The sequence below is a fragment of the Schistocerca gregaria genome, chromosome 1, assembly GCF_023897955.1.
Source record: "Schistocerca gregaria isolate iqSchGreg1 chromosome 1, iqSchGreg1.2, whole genome shotgun sequence".
Lineage (NCBI taxonomy): Eukaryota > Metazoa > Arthropoda > Insecta > Orthoptera > Acrididae > Schistocerca > Schistocerca gregaria.
In genome coordinates this window covers 207,328,488-207,346,531 of record NC_064920.1, presented here as the reverse complement: position 1 = coordinate 207,346,531, position 18,044 = coordinate 207,328,488, and the positions used below count along the sequence as shown (strand labels likewise).

Here is an 18,044-nt window from a genome sequence, read left to right as displayed (position 1 = left end):
CAATGTGTTGGGTGCCCGCCGCTCGTCGGAGGCACATTTTAGTCGTTCTTGCCGCTCACTTGGATCGTTACGGATACACGGGTGCCTTTCCAGATGTGCGCTTTTATTTCTCACACAGTTGTGTAGTTTTGCTGTGTATGGGGCCTGACACGCAGTTTTTGTGTGTTTACCCCGTTACTCTCAATACCATGTGCTGTCTTACCGGTGCGTGTGCCGCTTTTGTGGTGCGTATACTTTTTTTTTTTTTTCGCGCGTCTGATGTGTGACATCCGTTGCGGACATATTTTACTGTGCTTGCCACTTCCTTGCATTGTTTTAGCGGCACATGTGCATGCAATTTTTTTTGCGGACCTAAGTTTTAGCCTTTGAAAGTGTCTGGTGTTTATTGTCCGCTGGCTGAATTTTTAGTCGTTTGTGTTGAAACAGTGAGTGCTCCTTGTGATGCCAATGCTTATACCGTTGTGCACGCTTCTTTGAATTTTATTCTTCTTGTTATTTCTTGTCTTTGCTGTGTCTGGTGTGTGCCCCCCGTCACCGCTCTTGTCTACATTCCGCGTTATCTTCGCAGCGATACTGCCTCGCTTCTTGTGCACACTGTATTTGTTGCTCCTTGCGTTGTGTATGGTTCCTGACACGCGTCGGTGGCGTATACTTACTGTTAATGTTAACAAAATGCGCAGTCCTCATAAAGTCTTTGCCTTAAAAACTCTTTTATTTGAAACGCGTTGCCATGTCGCCTTTTTGCAAGAAGTGACACGGGAGGCTCTCCTGCTTTTAACCGATCTGAGTGACTACGTTATTGTGGATAATGTAGTGTCAGACAATGTCACCGGTACAGCTATTTTAGTATGCCCCGGGCTCACTGTCACTAATATCGAGTGTCTCCCTACTGGCCGCGCTATTGCGTGCACTATTGAAGGCGTCACGTTTGTTAATGTTTATGCTCCTTCCGGTAGCGACTACGCGGCGCGGCGGCTCTTTTATAGTCAGGAGCTGTGTGAGGTTTTGCACCGGAATTCCGCTCATTTAATTCTCGGCGGTGATTTTAATGCGGTCACCGATGACCGCGATCAGGAGCCGCGCCCCAACAAGTGTCAGGAACTCCACACGCTTCTCACAAGTTTTAATCTGCAGGACACGTGGCGCATGCTCCACCCGGTTGAAACCCAATATACCTATTTTTATCCACAGGGACACAGCCGACTTGATCGGATCTATGTGTCATCGTCACTTGCGGCCCCGGTGGCTCGATCTGAGGTCAGGCCGGTTATTTTTTCAGATCACTGCAGTTATTTTTGTGAACTTTCGCTTCCATTTTTTAGGCCTTCCTATCGCCGAAATCTATGGAAGTTTAACTGCAGCCTGCTGGCCGACTCTCATTTTCAGCAGTGCTTCACTGATATGTGGCACAAACTTTTGCAGGCTAAACCCGGTGATAGTAGCGTTCTCGGGTGGTGGGTTGGCACTGCCAAACCTGCAGTCCGGACCTTTTTAATTAATTTTAGCCGAGACGCAGCGCACTGGCGTCGCTCGACGTCACAGTTTTATCAGAGCTGTTTGAAGGACCTCGCCCGCCAAGTTACGGCCCAGCCGCATCTTCTTCCCATTTTTAAACAATTTCAGGCCGAACTTTTGACCGATCTGCGGCGAAAGGGTAGAGGGCCGGTTACTCGGTGCCAACCTGTGGGTGCCGTGGACGGGGAGCCGCTCTCTATCTATCATCTTAACAGAGAGCGGAAGATGCGCGAACGATTGGCCTTTAATGCGTGGGTCACTCGGGATGGAACAAAGACTTCCGACAGGGTGACGATTGAGAGGGAAATCCACGCACATTTTGAGTCTCTCTTTCGGGACGTTGATGTCGAACCCGCTGCGCTGCGTCGTCTTTTACAGGGGATTCCAAATGTTTTACGTCGCACAGACCGTGTCCATCTTAATGAGGCTTTTACGTCCGACGAATTGCACGAAGCTGTCAAGCGAAGTCCTAGGGGGAAATCTCCCGGAATGGACGGCATTCCCGCTGAATTTTATTTGCAGTTTTTTAATCTTTTACGCGATACGTTAACTGGTATCGCGAATGAAATTCTTAATGGCGCTCCTCTACCGACGGAATTTGCAGCGGGATGCATCACGCTCATTCCAAAATCGAAAGCGACGCCGAATATCCACGCTGTTCGACCGATCACTCTGTTAAACGCGGACTATAAGATCATGGCGAGGTGCGTCGCGCACAGACTGCGGCAAGTGATGCCCCGCGTTCTCTGTGAACATCAGACGTGTGCTGTGCGTGACAGGAATATTTTTGACGCCGTTCTGGCCTATAGGGACTGTATCGGTTTTGTACGCGGCAAAAGAGTTCGGTCGGCAGCCATTATGTTGATCGATTTCCAGAATGCGTTTGACAGGGTTGGCCATGCCTATTTACGGCGTGTCATGGTTGCAATGGGCTTCGGCCGTAAGTTTACCCACACGGTTCAGGGTTTTTTGCGCAATGCCACGTCGAGTGTCATCGTCAATGGGTCCCTCAGTCAGCCTATACGTCTAACTCGCTCGGTCAGACAGGGTTGCCCGTTGTCAATGACACTTTACGATTTGGCGCTCGACCCGCTGCTGCGGTCTATCTGCCGCGAGTGTCCCGGGATCCAACTTGGGGAAGATCGCCTCACTTGTCGGGCTTATGCCGACGATCTTGGGGTGTTCTTGGGTCGGCCGGCCGATGTAGATACCCTGTACTCTGTTCTCCGGCTGTTTGAGAAGGCGACGGGGGCCGTTGTGAATGTTCACAAGACGGTTTTGCTGCCTCTTACTCCACGCATGAGCCATGTGCGTCGAACTTGGTTCAGTGTTGTGCAGCAGCACAAAGTCCTGGGGGTTATTTTATCTGATAATCCTCAGCGCATGGAGGCTCTGAATTGGCGTCCCGTCTTACACACCGTTAGGGCGGTTGTTAAAATTCATGCGGCCCGGCATTTGGCGCTCCATGACAAGGTGCATCTCATTAACACTACCATCTTAGCTCGAGCGTGGTATTTAGCACAGGTTCTCCCGGTCACTAAGCTCCCAGATCGCGCTATTAAACAGGCCGTCTACTGGCTCCTTTGGAAAGGGGACATTTTCAAAGTTTCGTTAGCCACGTGCACCTTACATCCGGCCGATGGGGGACTCGGTCTGGTGGATTTTTCCGCCAAATGCGCGGCGCTCCTCCTCAAACGGACTACGGCCGTATTGGAGAAAGGCACCAGCAGTGCCACGGTCAGGTTGTTCACCCAATACCGCCCACATTCCGTGGTTGCTCCGGTCTCTGTCAGCCACATACCCTCTGCGCTGAATTACATGCGGCTTTTTTATTTTAACAGCAGCTATCTTGCGCATAGTGGCTCCAGCGGGGGCCGTGTGGGCGACATTGTCCGTGCTCTGCGGGGATTACCGGCCAGAAACAAGTGGGAGTTCCGCCTACCACATACTGACTGGCGGACAGTTTGGCGCAACATCACCTCCCCCGTGCTTCCTGCACCTGTCAGAGCGTCGTGGTATAAAGTTGTCAAAGGCACGATTCCTACAAATGCTAAACTGCACTCTATTCATCTGAGTCCGTCCCCTGCATGCGAAGAGTGCCATGTCGACGATACCATTCAACATCGTTTCGTGTGCCGTCGGTTCCGTGCTGTGTGGGACACTGCTCGGGATATGGTTCGTCTCGTCAACAGGGTGTCTATAGCGCAGGTGACAGTGGCAGATGCAATCGTACCTCAGTGTAAGGCGTTTCCATCCACCAAACGCAATGCCACGATCTGGTTAATCGGCCATACAATTTATTCACTCTTTTGTCTCAAACTGACGGATCGTTTGGATTTTCTCACCTACTTATGGACTGAGCACGGAAAGTACCGTGTTCGTACCGATTATGTTATGACTTTTGCAAATTTTTTTGCATGTCGCTTTGGCGCATGCTTTTGCTCCTTACCGATGTCGACTTAATTAATTTTCCACTTTCCTGCTTAAAACTGTGACGTGATAGTGAGAGAATTCGTTTAGCGATGCATGTATATTCAGTACCAGGAACGAAAAATATAACGTAATCGGGAGACATTTCTCCCTTGAGAATTGCCTCGTATACGGTGTTATGCGAGGATTTTTGTTTTCCTTTCTTTATTTTCCTCTTGTTTTCCACTCTGCCATGTTCTGGTTTGGGATCGTGATGCCGAGAAGAGGCGTTTGCATGAAAGTGTTCCCTTTTTTTGTGGACATTTCGTTCTGTTTACTTGCTTTTACTTTGGTCAGGATTGCTGGTGTGTTTTTCCTAATTGAATTGCATTAGTTTCTTCTCTTTCTTTTTTATTCGGAGTGATCATCGCACCTCTTTTTTTTCACGGTGTACGTCCGTGTTTAATGATTTCTCCATTGTTGGATGGCGTTATCCTTTGTGTGCTAACTGGATTTTTCTTTGAATCCTTCCAGAAAAAAAAGTAAAAAAATAAAAAATCCAAAATAAATAAAAAACAAAAAAAGAAAGACAAAAACAAAAAGAGAAAGAAAAAACAAAAAAGCTGCCAACGTTTTCTGTCTCGAAAGCAGGAGCACTGATTACCCGCGAAGGAAACAGCGCAGCAAGCCGTGAGCGTCTCTTTCTTAAATTGTCGTAGCACAGTGCGTGGTGCAACGACAGGATTCACAGGAGCAGTTTGGTGTCATGATTGCCGGCGTTCATCTCCACGAAATGGTGTCCCGAGCATGCCGTTCTACAAAGTGGAAGCGCCCATTTTTACAGTTGTCTTTAAGAAGCGTGTGTATAATTTGCTGTGTTCGCTGGGGAAACACTTGCGTCCTTGTCCGATGTGGTCTAGTGGCTAGGATACCTGGCTCTCACACAGGAGGCCTGGGTTCGATTCCCGGTACCGGAAAAGCGCATTTTGTTGCTCCTCTTATGCGACTTGGCCCGACTTAGCTCGACTGACGATTCACTGACGCTTGCAGAAAATTACGTTAAGAACGATTCGCGGTCACAAGTGACGGCGAGAGCAATGCGACGTATGCCCACCTCTTATCGAGGCACATACCTGTGGTCAACAGAGTTAGAGGACCGCAAGACATTGCCACGGGGGTTGAATGCAGCTAACCACACTTAGTGTCCTAACAGCGCAGGCACGTTCGTTTGCCAGCATACATACAATGGAAACCGCGTCACACACCGCTGTGGCGAGACACAGTGGGCTGAGCTTTGCTGTGCATAGTCACTTGCAGTCGCGAGAACTGCTCTCGGCGGCGCCTCCGTGGCCGTGATCGTCTAGTGGTTAGGACATTGCGTCGTGGCCACAATAACCCAGGTTCGAATCCTGGTCACGGCACTTTTTAAAGTTTTGCCTTGCTGTCGCTGCAATGACGATAGTGACCCAGTGTTTGAAATCATGGTGCCCTCTTGATTTTTGGCTCATGTTCCGCTGGCTGCAGGTGGCATTACCAATTCCTTATCAACACGTAATGTCGCCGCACCAGAGCGCGGGCAGCTGACTGTGTCGTTAATCTCTAATCAAACAGGGCAGTTATTTGAGGAAGCTGTGTTGTGCACTGTTTCTACGAAAGCGAAGAACACTGGCGCGGGTAGCGTGGCCGAGCGGTCTAAGGCTCGTGCATGTCGCATCCTCGGTGCTTCGTGTCGGGCGGTGTTTACGAGCGCATCCTGCCGGCGACGTGTTCTACCCGGCGCCCCGCTGTTGTGCTTCGCGGCTGTTCGCTGTTTCTTCTTTGTGAGTACAATGAATTTCGAGAATAGTGATGAGCGGTAGAATAATGTTCTATGCAAATTCGATCGTTCCGTTGAAAAACCGTCAGAGTACAAAATTCACCGTTGGCTCATAGATGACCTCTTTCTCATGTCTAATGACGTTCTTGGTGTTCAATTTGATGCTTTCTGAACTCAGTGTTTCTTAAACTGAAAACCCATGAAATGTGTGACGCTCTTGTTGATGTTAATGGACTTGTTAGTACATTTCGGCACCTTGACTGTAAGATTAGGACTGTTACTATCTCTCATGATGGCCATGGCCTACGTAATGTTTGTGTTTGTAATTTGCCATTAGAGGTTTGAATTGAGACGATATTCTAACATTTGTTGCCCCACGGTGCTGTCCTGTCCGTAGTTAAAGAAAAGTGGTCTTCGGCTTATGTTGTGCGCAGCGTTAGAATGGTGGTTCGACACCACATTCCATCGTTTATTTTGGTAAATGGCCACCGTGCATTTGTGACGTATAGCGGCCAGCCACAATCGTGTTCGTTTTGTAACGGTGTCGGACATTACCGTCAAGATTGTCATAAACGTAGACGTTCCGAGCACGCCGTTCTACAAAGGGGCTCTCACCCACCTCTAGGAACCTGTACAGGTACCTGAAATGTTAATCAATGGTGTCTGTACTCTGTGTGCCGTAAAGAATAAAAAATGAACATGTCCTTGCCTAAGCATGCATATTAAAAGACATAAACATCAGTATTTCGGAAACACGGAAGCGTCCGATCCCGCCCGTCTGCTTTCACCCATGACGTCACAAATATGGCGGAAATGACCATAAATCACGATTCCAGTATGGCGCATATAAAGTCATTACGTACACATTATGAGGACGAAAATACATCAAAAAACAAACATACACACTTTCAACAAAATGCGTAATGACACTTAACGGGACCAGCGCGGGAAATGGAGTGTTTCTGGGTAGGGGCAAACTAAATATGAACAAATTTAGACACTCACCCCTATACAAAACCACACAAAAAATCGAAAAAAACCGACATCACAAAACTCCCCAAATACCACTAAACACAATATCATGTGGAATCGGACATTTCCCTTGACCTATATAGCTCAACAGCAGCTCCCGATCCTATAAATTATGATCAAACACTTCCCTTGGCCTATACATCTCTAAAACTACTCCCGATACCAATACCAACATACACAACCACACATTGGGATCGAAAACTTCCCTTGACCTGCGCACTGAATTTTATCCGTCATATCCATTCCTGAACAAAAACAACAACCGATTAATTTTACTAAAATTACCACACGACGTACAGAGAACAACACTAAATTAACCTTAACACAAAATCGTTAGCTCACTGAATCGAATTCCACTACAAACACAGCCGACACTCTAAAAATTATCGATAATGAGCAAAAGCAAACTGAGCACATTACACCACACAAACGAAAACCCTGAACATACCACCAGAGAGCACAACAAACAACAACACAACGACATCTACAAACATGCAACACTCCCAAACCAAACTCCGCGCCGGCATGACGTCACACACGACAACACCCTTACGTCACGGGTCAAAGCCGACGCATGGGATCGGACATTTCTGTCGACCCCATATTTCTTATAACCATTCAAGTTTTCGAAATGGCTGTTATTTATTATGTGCCCGCATTAAAGGTTTGTTAAAAATACTGCATTATGACTTCATATTAGAATGCTAGTGAATAATACAGATGCATACAAGAGAAAGAATAAATTGCTAGAACTGTTTTTTGAGTATTAGGTGGATAGTGTGGACAAAAAAACATAATACCAAAAATTTTGTAAGACTAAGAAGAAGATGTAGCATAGACAAAGAAGAATTAAACTGTTTTATATTGCACATTACACTAAACAAATCAGGGGATATTATATAATAGGAACTTACAAACTGAGGCAGTGCAGTTGTTAAGGCACTGATTTCATATTTGGATGGAAGGTACTTGCTCTGTCCTGCCATAATGATTTGGGTTTCCTGTGGTTTTCCTGCCAAAGTAAGTGGTGGGACATTCCTTAATCGAGGCCAAGGCTAACTACCTGTCCTATTCCCATTCTCATAAAGCATGTTATGTATGCTCTGTGTTGTATACTGTGACCTACTGATTTTCATTGTGATATGATCCTTGGATGAATGAAGATAAATAAATAAATAATTTGGTAGAAGAATGCAGCTGCCTTCAGTTGATACCTCAGCCTTATGAGAAATTTATGCTCCGCCACAAGATGGTCAAGGAAGAGTTTTATGTTCATTAATGAATATTTACTGCTGGTTTTTTTAACTAAAGTGCCTAATGCCATAGAAACTTTAAGGTACATATTATTACCTAAACAAAAAAGTTTTTTAGCCTTGTTAGACAAACTTTCTTATTACATTGTATGACTTGAGGTTTTTTTCTAGTGCATGAAATGGCCTTATAGGCCAGAACATTGATTGTTCTGTAATAATAATATTTGTGAAACAAGACTAAAAAATTATTTCATTTAGTTCATACAAAATACAATGTTTCTCCAAGAACCCATAGCTGAACCAGTGTAAGGTATTTTCTATTACATGACAATATGACATGGCTGTCAGCACTTGTTGTATTTTGTGTTATTGCTTTGTTTCCCTGTTTTGTTTCACTCAATAATGGAATAATGTAGCTCCAAAACAAGTTTTAATAAATATATCAGACATTTGACAACTGTTACTTGTCATTCTCAGTACTGAAAAATAGTTTTATTTTCACAGAATGCAATTAATCTTTTATGCACTGTAACTGATAAACCCTTTGTTAAATCAAAACCACAAAGTTTATCATTAGAAGCAAACATTAGGAGTCAACATCATCTGTTATAATAATACAGTGTTTTTTAAATTGTTTTGTAATTGTTTGTGAAATTCTTTTTTATACTTGTCCCAACAACCAATCTGTATTTGATTATATATTTTATAATTCCACCGTGTATTCAAGGTTTGCAAGTGACTGATCAACAGTCATAATAGAATACTCCTTACCTTGTAATCATTCTTCATGTTTTTCTTCAGTGTCAGACAAAGAAATTATCAAAATGGAGGAAAATCAGGAGATATGATGAACATGTACAGACAAACAAATGAATGCAATTTCCAAAATATGAAGATTACCAGAGAAACATAAAGTCTAATGCATCTTTCATCCACCAACAAAATTCAGACTCTTTTAGACTCAATGAAAGATGATCTTAGTTCAAGCACATCTGGATTCTATAACTTTCCCTGTAGTTGCAGTACATCATATGTTGAACAAATCTGCCCTATGGTGGACAGACGCATAGAACGTCAACAACACATATGTCTAGACCAGTCAGAGAAATCTGCAATGGCCAAGCATTGTCTCAGTACAGGACACAGTGTAGAATACAGAAACATCAAAATACTCACATCATTGTCTTCATATTGGTACAGCATCGTTAAAGAAGCAGTGGAGATTCACAGCTTGGCTAATCCGCTAAACAGCGACACAGAATACCAACTTACCACAGCATGGGATGCAGTAATAGTCATGTTAAAATCACATCCACTGCAAAGAGCAACTGTTGAACAACAGGAATGCAACGAATAATGCTGTGGTAGGGACAGAGATATTCAGGTGACAACATTGCGAATTGGCACATGCCAGTGTGGTACCCTTCTTCACGTCACTGACTGCCCTATCCCTCTTCTTGCTGCATTGTCATTGCTGCAAAGGTCTGTCATGCATTTGTGAGGATGAGTGCCTGGGTGTAATGGAAAATAAGTCAGTAAAAGAGACTGTGCAGCCATGACACATCTCCTTCCAGCCAGTCAGAATTCATGAAGCCTTTTTAACGTGTAGCCAATTAGAATTGATGAAGTATGTTTAACACACAGCCCCCTGACCCATGGCTTCCTCCTTAGACATGAACAACTGCCTGTTTGTGAGTCATATGATGTGCTAGTTATGCTATGCCACAATTTAACCAACTGTATTTTGTATAATGACAAGAGGGTTGAAGCTGGTTTACCAACAGACCTGCCCTCCACTCTACATGATAATGAACAGAATGTGGCATGTGTTTTATGATTTTGTCTTTTGTCTTTGCTTCTAGCTAGGTTCTTAAGTTGACGCTTTTAATATGTTAGAGAATGATTGGCTCATCCAGTACTATTGTTATGATCCATCAATCTTCCTTTCTGGACTTGCCTCTTAGTGACTGTCCAGATCAAATATCCTTGTTTGTAATGGTCTGCCTTGACTCGCTTGTTCCAGTGTACCATTTAGAGAATCATGTTTATTTATGTAAAAAAAAATACAAAGGGGGCATTTGTGGTCTTATGTTGTATTTCAGGCCTCATTTTGTGTGTTATAGCTCCATTTGCCTTGCACAGTCAGCATACGGCCACCAATGACTGCAATGTTGAGTGCCCTCCAGATGCAGCTTCAACAAAAACACCAATAAAATTACCAAATAAGCAGCAACCTGTCACAAGATAATGTTTTCTTTATTTAATTTTGCATATTGATTTCAACTGATTAACAGCCATCATCAGTGCTTTCAACATGTACGTTCCCTGAGTAATAACACTGACTTAAATAGACATGAAACATGGAGTGATACATAGAGAATTCTCTATGTATCACTCCATGTTTCACATCTGTTTAAGACAGTGTTATTACTCAGGGATTCTCTATGTATCACTCCATGTTTCACATCTGTTTAAGACAGTGTTATTACTCAGGGATTCTCTATGTACCACTGCATGTTTCACGTCTGTTTAAGTCAGTGTTATTACTCAGGGAACATACACGTTGAAAGCACCGATGATGGCTGTTAATGAGTTGAAATCGATATGCAAAATTAAATAAAGAAAACATTATCTTGTGACTGGTTGCTGCTTATTTGGTAATTTTATGGTTTACAGTTGCTGCACAACTTGGGATCCATATGGAGCCCCCCCCATTCACAATAACAACAATGTCAGTGTGGACATATTGGCAGGCATCTCCCAACACAGGGTGCTGGGGCAGCCAACAACACTGTGCAGTTTGGTTGACGGCCTCAGCACATGTGCCAAAGCTGTTGGCTCATTGTTTGACATGTAGTATAGCAATCTCTCTCACTACTGAGGGTATCTTTACTATTGGTCACTGAAATTGGCATGTTGATGCTTGTGCAGTTTCATCTCACACTGGTATAAATAAGAGGTTTCTATCACAGACTCAGCAGTATGTTCACCACACCTAAAGATACTGGTTGGTTGTGCTGATGAAATGTTGTGGAAATTTTCATCCAACGTCTCTCCTGAGAACCATATTTACAAAAATTAGTTTTGTTTGAATTGTGATTTACGTAGTAAGAATACGAGATTTAAAAAAAATTTCATGCAGAATTTGCTTCCTTTTTTAGGGTTCAGAATGGAGTTACGTACTCTGCTGGGAAAAAACTGAATGAACTTTCTTCTAGCATAAAGCAAGATATTGGGAAGCCCAAACAAACAAAAATAAACCATATCTCATTAGGTATTCTGCTAGGAGTTTTCTGAATATTTTGATTCAGAGATTGAAGAGTTCTGTTAACTACTGGACAAGTACTAGTGGAAAATACAGGATGGAATAACAACAATATAATTATGATAGATTGCTACTCACCACACTGAAGAAACATTGAATGAGAGATGAGCACATTTTAAAGTAGACTGTTGAAAAAGGCTGAATAAAATCCATAAATTTACTTTTAAATGTATTTTGTAAGATACCAGGAAATGGGCCAAATTGGTAATAGGAGGACTAATACTATATTTGATTTGTACTACTTGAAACTGTTCAGAGCTGTAGTTTGTGATACATTTTTATTGATTTGGGTCACAGCAGAAACAACACTACTTTTAATCTGAGAATAATCTTTTCGGTAGTGATTTTTCAACATATATAAAGATAATATTTCATAATTAAAGTACATCATGCTACTATCTTATTTTCAAATAAATAAACAATAATAGGAAGAAATAGATCACAACTGTTTCAATAACCATTTTTTGCTTTTTTGTACTGTCTACTGAAGTAGTACAGACTGAATGAATAAAGTTCATTTGAAAGTTTAAAAACAACAGTTACGGTACTAATTGTTCATTACTTAGTACTCACCTAGCTGATTCAAATACAAGTACACAGGAAACTTCAACAAAATAATCAATGTAAGGAAATACACTAGAAAATAAGAATGTAAACAAATAATAGTATTTCACAAACATTTAATTTTAAATCAAAATTTAATCTGAGAAAACAAAACTGTATTTTTGCTACATTTAAATTTCCACTCCAGTATATTTATATATTCACTGTAATTACTCTTGTTTAGAAAAGTGTTCCTAATTCTAGAAATGGAAAATCCAGAATGGAATGTAACAGTATAATGAAAAGGATAGTTGCTCTCACCATATAGCCAAGATTCTGAGTTGCAGAAAGGCTCAACATAAAGACTGTCAAACAATTAGCTTCCAGACAACAAGGTCGAAGAAAGGTCTTATTGGCTTAAAGCTAATTGTGTCACAGTGCTTTTGTTGTGCCTTTCTGCAACTCAGTGTTTCTGCTATATGGTGAGTAGCAGCTATCCTTTTCATTGATTGTTGCATAATTCTAGAAAATTATATTTCTGTAACATTTTCATGGCAAAATAGAATCAATTTAAACCCAAATGGTGCACCAAGTGTACATGAGCTATCCAAGTTTTCTGTGGTTTCAACACACTCAGTATGTATGTCTATTGTTTTCAAACATTGTGCTGTCTTTCTGTACTCTTTTGTTAATTCTGTTATAAAGCAGATAAAGTGTTGTTGTGTTCTGTACTATTTTGGGAAAAATATGTATTATGTGATGTGTTCATGGAAGATTTCACCATAGGGAGAAATGGTATATGGAGAAATTTGACAAACTGTTTTAATGAATATGCATAAAGACATGGGAACTCCTAAATCAAAAACTACATGAAAAAGATTACAAATAAGCTTTTAGTCATCACCACTGCAGGAAAGTACTACAACTTAACTTCATTATAGTCATCACTATCCAGCTTACCTTTAATGTGCTAAAGTAGTTGTAAATAATGCCAAAACAGCACAAATTATTTTTGATAAATATTTAGGAAGTTGAGATGATATAATTGTGGGCCTCACCCAAGATTATTAACACAGAAAAATTAAGGCATTAATGCTGTTTACACTTTTGCAGAAGAAGAGTAATAACCTAGTTATTAAATTGGATTGATGAAAAATCTACTCACAAAGTGGTGGCAGGATACAGATATAAAAGATGGTTTTAATTGGCAAGCTTTTGGAGCCAGTGGCTCCTTCTTCAGGCAGAAGGGTTGAAGGGGAAGGAAGAAAGGTGAAGGAAAAGGACTGGAGAGATCTAGGAAAAGGGTTAGATTTCATGAAAGTCACCCAGAACTGCAGGTCAGGGAAGACTTACCATACAGGATGAGAACAAAAGACTGATTGTTGGAGACTGCATCGGATGAGATTTGAAATCCTGAGAGATTAAAGGTGGAAGACAGGGTAGTATGCAGATAGAGATTCCTGCTTAAACAGCATACATGAGTTAATAAGAGTGAAAAGCTAAGTACATTGTATGCAACAGATGTGGTAGGGGGGGATGGCGAAGATTAGATGGGAAAGACAATGAAAGATGTAGAAAACTAAAACTACCACAACCTATAATAGCCCTGTAAATAGCAAAATATATAATATCAAAGGGAGACTCACCTTTGAAATGACACATGTAATATTCCAGCTATTATGTAAAACACTGGCTTTCTACATCGGCATTACCACCACCAAATTATCAATGAAGATGAATGGGCATAGGCAGGGGGTGTATACTGGCAACTCGCAATATCCTGTTGCAAAGTATGTTCTACAACATGACATTCATGACCTCAGTGCTTGTTTCACTACATGCACCCTCTTGATTCTTCCCCCAGACACCAGTTCCTCAGAACTCCACAGCTGGGAACTAGCACTACAAGATGTCCTTGATTCTCGCCATCCACCTGGCCTTCATTGACTTTAATTTCTTCTGTCTTATCATATTGTCACTGTAACCACTCAGTTTTAATTTTCTACATCTTTCATTGTCTTTTTTGTTTATTTTTTACTCATCCTTCCCACCTGTGGTAAATACAATGCACTTAGCTTCTCACTCTTATTAACTCATTAATGATGTTTAAGCAGTAATCTCTGCCTGCATATTACCCTGTCTTCCACCTTTAAGGTCTCAGGTTTTTTGAAATCTCATCCAATTTAGTCCCCTACAATCAGTCTTACCTTATTATTCTGTATGGTAAGTCTCCCATGAACCACAGTTCTACATGACTTTCCCAAAATCTACACTTTTTCCTAGACCTCTCCAGTCCTTTTGTTTCATCCCTCTTACTTCCCCTTCAACCCTTCAGCCTGAAGAAGGGGCCACTGACTCCAAAAGCTTACTAATTATAGCCATCTTTTATGTGTGTGTTCTGCCATTGCTTGGTGACTAGATTTTTTTCACTATGTGATCAAAAGTACCTGGACACCTTGCTGAAAATGACTTACAAGTTCATTGCGCCCTCAATTGGTAATATTGGAATTCAATATGGTGTTGGCCCACCCTCAGCCTTGATGACAGTTTCCACTTTCTCAGGCATATGTTCAATCAGGTGCTGGAAGGTTTCTTGGGGGATGGCAGTCCATTCTCCATGGAGTGCTGCACTGAGGATAGGTACCAATGTTGGTCGATGAGGCCTGGCATGAAATCGGTCTTCCAAAAAATCCCAAAGGTGTTCTACAGGATTCAGGTCAGGACTCTGTGCAGGCCAGTTCATTACAGGAATGTTATTGTCATCTAACCACTTAGCCACAGGCCATACCTTATGGGCAGGTGCTCAATTGTGTTGAAAGATGCAATTGCCATCCCGGAATTTCTTTTCAACAGTGTGAAGCAAGAAGGTGCTTAAAACATCAATGTAGGCCTCTACTGTGATAGTGCCACACAAAACAACAAGAAGTGCAACCCCCTCCATGAAAAACATGACAACACCACCACCACCTCCAAATTTTACTGTTGGCACTACACACGCTGGCAGATGACATTGACTGGGCATTCGCCATACCCACACTCTGCCATCGGATCATGCCACAGAACATTTTTCCCTGTTAAATTGTCCAATGTTTATGCTCCTTACACCAAGTGAGGCATTGTTTGGCATTTGCCGGCGCAGTGTGTGGCTTATGATCAGCAGCTCGACCATGAAATACAAGTTTTCTCACCTCCCGCCAAACTGTCATAGTATTTGTAGTGGATCCTGATGCAGTTTGGAATTCCTGTGTGATGGTCTGGATAGATGTCAGCCTATTACACATTACAACCCTCTTCAACTGTTGGCGATCTTTTCAGGCAACAGATGAGGTCGGCCTGTATGCTTTTGTGCTGAACATGTCCCTTCACATTTCCACTTCACTATCACATTGGAAACAGTGGACCTAGGGATGCTGAGGAGTGTGGGAATCTCACACACAGACATATGACACAAGTGACACCCATTCACCTGACCACGTTCAAAGTCCCTGAGTCCCACAGAGCACCCCATCCATTCTGCTCTCTCGCGATGTCTAATGACTACTGAGGTCGCTGATGTGGAGTATTTGGCAGTAGGTGGCAGCACAATGTGCCTAATATGAAAAATGTATGTTTTTGGGGGTGTCTGGATGCTTTTGTCACATAGTGTATCTATCCATTTGTCAATAATTGATTGTCTTTGTTGTTACCATAATAACATAGGGCATAAAAGTGAAAATAGAAGATGTACATAACAAAGGTTGTATATTAAAATGAAGAGGATTCTAGACTGTTATCAAATTAGACATCAGAAAAAAGGTAAATGTAAGTGCAAACTGTTAATGGTCTGGAATTCAACAGAAGATGAAGATAAATAAAAAAACGTATTTTTATTTACCTTGAAATTTTGACTGAACAACATGACCATGACTGCAGATAAAATTAAAGATGAACAGTTGATCAGTGATGCATGAGGCAGTGCATTAGGAGTGGATCAGACTGTGAACAACATAATTAATGACAAAGAAGCATTAGATTTACCAGATGTGTTAAGAATAATTACTTGTCCGTTTCAGTTCTTCAAAGCAGAAAATAGTTAAGATTCAGAACATCAAAGTGGAAATTATTGATCAGTTACAGGCATTAGGTCAAAAGATGATTGATTACAATAAAAACTTGATAAGAACACAAATAAACTTGATTAAACTAGTGTTAGATTATCCAAGATTGAGCACAAATTGCAAATAAATAGTGCACAGTTAGTGACAAAGAATTTGTTGAGACTCACTTAAAGGACATTAGCTTCAGAGTGGATCCAGTTGAGGACAAAATATGTACTGTAATTAGAAGTTGAGTTTTCTAAAGAAACTAGTAAATACAAAAAACTTCAATGAGATTAGAAATCTAATTAAAGATAAAGATGGTAAGATAAGGCAAAGTTATGTAATGTGGAGGAGAATTTAGAAAGTAAAATGTGTAATCTAGCTAATGAAATGGAAGATAAACTGAACAAATTTGATTCAAAATGAAATCCATTTGAAAAACTTGTGATCATTTGTGTCCGCAGTAGTAAAAATAATTTTACTGTGCTAAAAGATGTAATCAAAATGATCACTGGCCCATTTTTGCAATATATTTTACTTCTTGACATACTGGTACTGAAATAAAGGATTAACCAATATAAAGACATTCTCCAGAAATAATAATTTAAAAAAAGAATTCTGTTTTTATTACAATTACATAAATTGTACAGTATTAATTTACTTATTTATAAATATAAAAAGTGTAATGAGGCATTATGTGAAAAAAGCTATGATTGCGAGATTTGTTCAAATTCTGAAAAGATTTTGAAATAATAATAATAATAATAATTTTTATTATTATTATTGTTTGTGATTCTTCAGTTTCTCCTGGTGTATTTCTTGCTTGAACAGTCCACAGGTATACTGCCAGTCCATAGTGTCAAACAGGCACAATATTTTTGTGATCAGACATGTCGCCATCATCAGGTGCGCTGACGAACAGACTGCATGAGGGCAGGCGGCCTTCTTAAATCCCTTCCCCTCGTGAGGCGTTCTCTCTGCCATCCGCGCCTGTGCATCAGCAGTCAGTGAGACGCTGTTTGTCCGAAAATCACAAAATGGACTACCAACATACCAGGGTCCTGGCACAGACATCTAAATACTGAGACAGCATCATTAGAGAGGTTCCCAAAATTTGTACCAGGGATGGACTCATCAACCGAGATTGCGGCAACAGCCTCAGCAGGGCATGGGAACCAGCATTGAGTCTAATTAAAAAGATGCTCAGGAAAGGAAACGAATGGGCAACTAGGGCAGACGAGGCAATTACACCGATGCCAGCATCTCACCAACCACTGATGCAAGGGCATGGACTGCAGAGAGAACGCTTCGCGAGGGGAGGGGATTTAAGACGGACACCCACCCTCAGGAGCTCGTTTGTCAGTGCACCTGACAAAGGTAACATGTCTGATTGCCAAAATATTGTGCCTGTTGGACACTATGGACTGGCAGTACACCCATGGACTGTTCGACCATTATTATTGTTATTTATATAATTTTTTTATATTTTGAAAACATTTGAAAACTAAATTATGTATCACATATGACTTTCTATGAACGTAAATGAATACCTTGCAATAACTTTGCACTGCAAGGTTCACTTCTTTGATCATGTTTGTATGATTTTTGGTGGATGTTAATATAGTTTTGTTGGAGAAATGATGTACTTCATTACCAGCCCTTTTTTGTTATATGTTTGAGTGTGATGTGCTGAGATTTTTTGGCTGAGGTAATAAATAATGAAGATGAGAAAAGCTCCACAACATTTCATTATACGACTTAAAGCTCAAAATGGAAAATAAACATGGATGTCTTCTTGTAAATTAAGAACCTGCCCAGACAGGCATTGAGCAGCCAAAGAAAGAAACTTTGACAGGACTATATGGAAGACATAAGCAAAGTAACATTACTTTTCACACCACATTCTGTTTGCAACATAACAATCATTCACTTCTCCATACTTACTTTGTCATATACAGCACACAGCTATGTAGATCATTCAATACTTGCTCTCACCCAAGAGCCACATTTGTTACTACTCCATTAGGAAAGCCTCAAACCACATGAAACTGATTTTTATTATCAGCAACAAA

The 18,044-nt window shown here is 41.3% G+C and overlaps 2 non-coding genes across 2 annotated transcripts; both read left to right on the top strand.

The window, feature by feature from the left end:
- The first annotated feature begins 4,829 nt into the window (after nucleotides 1–4,829).
- Trnae-cuc (transfer RNA glutamic acid (anticodon CUC)) lies at nucleotides 4,830–4,901 on the top strand. The gene has a single exon. It is a non-coding gene; the product is annotated as a tRNA-Glu (tRNA).
- A 372-nt stretch (nucleotides 4,902–5,273) lies between these two features.
- Nucleotides 5,274–5,345, top strand: Trnah-gug (transfer RNA histidin (anticodon GUG)). The gene has a single exon. It is a non-coding gene; the product is annotated as a tRNA-His (tRNA).
- Nucleotides 5,346–18,044: the final 12,699 nt, after the last annotated feature.